The 6,000-nt window shown below is 40.6% G+C and overlaps 1 protein-coding gene across 3 annotated transcripts in view; it reads left to right on the top strand.

Moving 5' to 3' along the window:
• MEIS2 (Meis homeobox 2) overlaps positions 1-6,000 on the top strand; it is a 187,089-nt gene that overhangs the window by 111,848 nt on the left and 69,241 nt on the right. The gene's annotated exons all lie outside the window — the stretch shown is intronic.

Here is a 6,000-nt window from a genome sequence, read left to right on the forward strand (position 1 = left end):
GCAAATGCTTGATTAGAATTAAGATGTCTTTGTGGGTGTCTGTGTAAGAGAGAAAGAGAGAGGAATACTTGTTGTGGGAAAGCTAGATCAAAGAGATGAGCTTTGCATTTAGTTCCAAACACTGTGAGATCAGTGGCCATTCTTACCTTATCGAGAAGCAAAGTCTGTATATAATCTTAGTTCTACTCCTGTGAAAGTGCTGTCTCCCATACACACTCACTCCTCCTCCCACTGGACAATAATACTTGGCTCCTGGGAGGATCCTGGGAACTACAGGCCAGTCAGCCTCACCTCAGTCCCTGGAAAAATCATGGAGCAGGTCCTCAAAGAATCAATCCTGAAGCACTTGCATGAGAGGAAAGTGATCAGGAACAGCCAGCATGGATTCACCAAGGGAAGGTCATGCCTGACTAATCTAATCGCCTTTTATGATGAGATTACTGGTTCTGTGGATGAAGGGAAAGCAGTGGATGTATTGTTTCTTGACTTTAGCAAAGCTTTTGACACGGTCTCCCACAGTATTCTTGTCAGCAAGTTAAGGAAGTATGGGCTGGATGAATGCACTATAAGGTGGGTAGAAAGCTGGCTAGATTGTCGGGCTCAACGGGTAGTGATCAATGGCTCCATGTCTAGTTGGCAGCCGGTATCAAGTGGAGTACCCCAAGGGTCGGTCCTGGGGCCGGTTTTGTTCAATATCTTCATAAATGATCTGGAGGATGGTGTGGATTGCACTCTCAGCAAATTTGCGGATGATACTAAACTGGGAGGAGTGGTAGATACGCTGGAGGGGAGGGATAGGATACAGAAGGACCTAGACAAATTGGAGGATTGGGCCAAAAGAAATCTGATGAGGTTCAATAAGGATAAGTGCAGGGTCCTGCACTTAGGACGGAAGAACCCAATGCACAGCTACAGACTAGGGACCGAATGGCTAGGCAGCAGTTCTGCGGAAAAGGACGTAGGGGTGACAGTGGACGAGAAGCTGGATATGAGTCAGCAGTGTGCCCTTGTTGCCAAGAAGGCCAATGGCATTTTGGGATGTATAAGTAGGGGCATAGCGAGCAGATCGAGGGACGTGATCGTTCCCCTCTATTCGACATTGGTGAGGCCTCATCTGGAGTACTGTGTCCAGTTTTGGGCCCCACACTTCAAGAAGGATGTGGATAAATTGGAGAGAGTCCAGCGAAGGGCAACAAAAATGATTAGGGGACTGGAACACATGAGTTATGAGGAGAGGCTGAGGGAGCTGGGATTGTTTAGCCTGCAGAAGAGAAGAATGAGGGGGGATTTGACAGCTGCTTTCAACTACCTGAAAGGGGGTTCCAAAGAGGATGGCTCTAGACTGTTCTCAATGGTAGCAGATGACAGAATGAGGAGTAATGGTCTCAAGTTGCAGTGGGGGAGGTTTAGATTGGATATTAGGAAAAACTTTTTCACTAAGAGGGTGGTGAAACACTGGAATGCGTTACCTAGGGAGGTGGTAGAATCTCCTTCCTTAGAGGTTTTTAAGGTCAGGCTTGACAAAGCCCTGGCTGGGATGATTTAACTGGGAATTGGTCCTGCTTCGAGCAGGGGGTTGGACTAGATGACCTTCTGGGGTCCCTTCCAACCCTGATATTCTATGATTCTATGATTCCTATATAGCGCTTTTCATCAATAGGTCTCAAAGTGCTTTACAAAGGAGAGAAACATCATTATCTCCATTTTACAGATGTGGAAACTGAGGAACAGAACAGAAAAGTGACTAGCCTAAGGTCACCCAGCAGGCCAGTGACAGAGCCAAGAACTGAGCCCAGGTCTCCCAAATCCCATTTCAATGCTCTAGCCATTAGGCCATTGCTCTGGTGGAAGGGAGGTGTTGTGAAAAAGCATGGCTGTGGCGGAGGGACACAGTCCCATGTAGCTAAAGCCAATCCTATGGAGGCTTTGAATACCAGGACAGAGATTTTGAACTGGATTCTCTATTCACTGGGGCAGCACAGCAGAGAGAGTAGCATGAGACTGATATGCTCATGGTGACCTATGTTGTTGCTGTGTTGTGTACTAGTTGGAGCTATGTCAGGGCACATGCTTTCATTCCTTGATATCTGAGTTGCAATGATCAATCCCAGAGGTCACATATGCATGTGTTACTGTGGCCAGTTCTGTATCTGACAGGGCAAGCTTCTGGCTGGCAAAAGTGGAATGTGGGTGTTTTGTGCCATCGTGGCTTTCTGGACATTCGATTGCAGTGAAAAGTCCAAGAGGAGCCCAAGGTGGCTGAACAATGTAACAATCGGATGACACATGCACTCAATAGATAGGGATGTTTGGAGAAGGTGAGCTCTTCAGAGCACTTCCCTCTTCTTACCTTTCTCACCTCCATTTTGCCTGCATTCAGCTTTAATCAGCCAATTAAGGAGTGGCATTAATGGGCTCAGAAAAGGAATCCAGTCCAGTCGGCTTCAGCCAAAAGGCTGTTGGTCGCTCAGTGATATCTTGGGAAGAGGGAGGGAGAACACAGTGGAGTACTCTTTAATCCCCCTCGCCCGCCCACCGCCTCGTTCCTAGCAATCTGAAACATTTCACACTCATTACCTTTTCTAAAAGTGAATACTTAGTTCCTTTTCTTGCTCCTTCCTCTGAATTTAGCCCGTTTAGACAGCCAAATAAACCAATCCCATATGAAATGTGATAATCCAGTGAAATTGTTAAATAAATACACAGTATAACTACTGCAAAACAGATGCAACAAAGTCAGGCATACATGCCACCAACACTGTAATTAATAATTGTCTCATTTACTGGAATCAAATATTCAAGCCAGGCCATATATAAAAGCATACTGATCAGGAAAAAAAAATGGACATTAAATGGAACATACTGTAGGGTAAAATCTTACCTCTAAATTTGCAAGGTATTTGACAGGATTTTAGCCATAAAACTCTGAAAACATGCTCCTTAAATATTCAGGGAAAGCGGAGCTATATGATACCGTTCCCCATTGCATACCTGCATATTTAAGGCTGTAATGTCACTTATCTGCAATAGCTTCAGAATGATTCAGAAAACATGTGAAGTTATGACCTGTGCCTTGAATTTATTTCAATCTGGTTTCATGCTGATGAAGTGATCTATCATCATTGCTACCATATTACAGTGTATGTATTCTTACCAGAAAGTTTAGCCACTGCAGGGGTGGCTGGACTAGCATAGCCCTGGCATCCAACAGCGTACCGACTAAACTATAGTTTTAGTTAGGGAGTATGGAAACGGATAACAAATTATTGCTTGTGGTCTTCTTCCAGTTTTCAAGTGCAAACATACAAAGTTTATTTTAAATTTGAGCCAGTCAGACATTTAGTAATGTAGATCAAAGAAGAAATGAAGGCCCCTCCATGTTTATTATTTCAATATGATGTCTGTTCTAATGAAGTGTAAAAATGCATGTGCTAGACTATCTAGTAGGAATTTTCTGGTTCTGTAGTTTAGCCTTAAATATATACATATATTTGTAAATTAATCAGAAACATATTGCTGTGGTTTCAGTTCCTCAGAATGCTGATTGTTTTCAATCCTTTCTTTAATTTTAGCAATATGGTGGCAGTTTGCCAGAATACTTTCAGATAAACAGTCCACTTCATATTTAAAGAGCCTTAGAATCATTGATGTTATATATATATATATATTTAAATAACTTAGGGTTGTTGCACTATTGTCCCTCACTCTTAACTAGAAATAAGAAAAGCCATCTGGACAAGGTGAATTTTGATAAGATCCTGGCTCTTAGGGGTTTGTTGATCTACTATGTACCAATTTTCAAATGTCTTAATAGCTCCAGGATGGCTATCACACTGACTAGGCTCACCCATTTCCATCATGCTCTGTGCTGTTGAATGTAATTCTATTTACGTGGGGTTATATTTCCACTATTTAAAAAATATATTCCTGATAGCACAATAAGTATTTAACTGAATGGAACTGATTGCATTTTTAGGAGTTTCCTGATAATACACTCTCCTCACAGTTTGGGATTAAACACAATTAAAGTAAGAAGTTGTTTTCCTCAGTCTCACGTATTGGCCGACATTCCTATGTGGCTGCTATCCAGCAATATGTTATTACAGGGGTTTCATTGTACCCTTTTTTGGAATAATTGAATGTTTTTAGAACATATTTCCCATGGACCCCTACTACTAGAGAACCAACTCCCCAAAACTTAAATGGAAAAGGTTAGAAGTGATCATCTTGAAGCTTAGGGATGAAATACAGGATTTCTCTTTTTCCAACCTGTGTTTTCAGTCAATTAAAATTTGTACTCAAGGCTTTTCAGTTTGAAGCCACCCCTGTGTCTGTGATGAGCAATCCTTCTTGTTTGTGGAGTCATTCATTATCTCCATTACCAAGAGGAGAATAGAGGACAATTACATTGTTTGGACGAATCAGAGTGTTAGGAGGAGTATTTATCATGGTGGCAGAGTGCAGCACCTGACAGCGAACGATTGATGGCCAGGAATGAGTGTGAGTGGCCAAAGCAGTCTCATATGATGCAAATTACTGACTGTGGATTCCAATTTATCCTGTTCATTTTTCTTGCCTTTGCTGAAGACTATTAGTGGTTTTTGAAGCAGTGAAGGGGTCATTACTAATGTGGGCTAGAAGCAGGAGGGGGAAGGAGGGGAAAAGCCTTCTGTAATTACACAGCCTTCAAGAAAAGGCTGCAGGCCTAGCCAAAAAAGTGTCAACACTTAGCAATCAGAAAATTTATTTTCATTTTATCCTTAACTCATATTAACTCAACATTATCATCTTTCTTTGTTAATATTTGCAGAATATGAAAAGCCTGACTTTTATATCAGTGCAAATCTATTTAACCCTTTTGGCTGTGGAATGATGTTGCTTTGCTTAATGTCAATTTGTTGATGACATTAAACAGTGAATGCGTTTGACACAATATAGAGAATGAAAAATTAAATATTCAACCCTTTGTATGGACCTTTTGTTTTTTACAATATATCAGGACAGCTGATACACATGATAGAATATTTATTTAGGTATAGTTGTTTGTGTTAGTGGTAAAATGTAATATTACCAGTATTAAAGGAGATCACTTCAGCACTTGAGTCTTTTTGGTTGTGATCTGGAAAAGGTACCAATGGAATATGAGAGTTTCATTTTGTTGTATAATGAATCAAGTACATTTAAAACATATGCATATTTAATTTAAAGCCTATTCAAACCATACTTAGGCAGCTCTCTGGGGAATCTACGTGAATTAATGATCTCCAAAAGTCCCTCCTGCCCATGACAATAGAGCATATTGATTATGTGCATAGTAGGTATAGCAGCTTTCCCAAAAGCTCATTGTGAAGGAAAGTGAGTGTGGGGGGAACCTGAGGGGGGAATGTAATTCTGTTTATTTTTTCATTTGAAAGTTAAACATTAAGCCATGAACGATAATTCCTCTCCTTCCCCCGCCAGTAGTATAATGGATAAACATTAAGTAGTCCACTCCTTGTCCCATAAAAGGTTCTTCAGAAATGTATTGGCAATAAACTGTAAAGTAATTGAATTTGTTGTCATGACTCCTAAGAACCAACGCTCAATATATTGTTCCTAGTTGTCCAAAATTATATACATTCAATATTGTCTGCTCAACTAAATATATAATGGCCCAACCCTGTCATGTCTTCTAGAGAAGGGAATAATAGCTGAAGTACACAGGGACAATTTCATCCTTTGTGTAATTCCATTGGTTTTCTGTGGCATGACAACAGGGATGAATTTAGTCCATAGTGCTTGTTCTCTTGTAAAATTTGACTGTAGCAGGAAGTTCCTATCTTACCTGATTTGGAATTCAATATATAATCTGATATCAAGGAATTGAGGTGTAGCAATGGTAAATTTAAAGCCAAGCAATGCAGTTTAATGACATATTATTACATATAGTCAACTTCAACCTTTGTTTGTGTGTGTCAACTTCAGAGTGTATTACAGGACGATTTATATAGCTATAATCAG

The sequence above is a fragment of the Lepidochelys kempii genome, chromosome 6 (assembly GCF_965140285.1).
Source record: "Lepidochelys kempii isolate rLepKem1 chromosome 6, rLepKem1.hap1, whole genome shotgun sequence".
Lineage (NCBI taxonomy): Eukaryota > Metazoa > Chordata > Testudines > Cheloniidae > Lepidochelys > Lepidochelys kempii.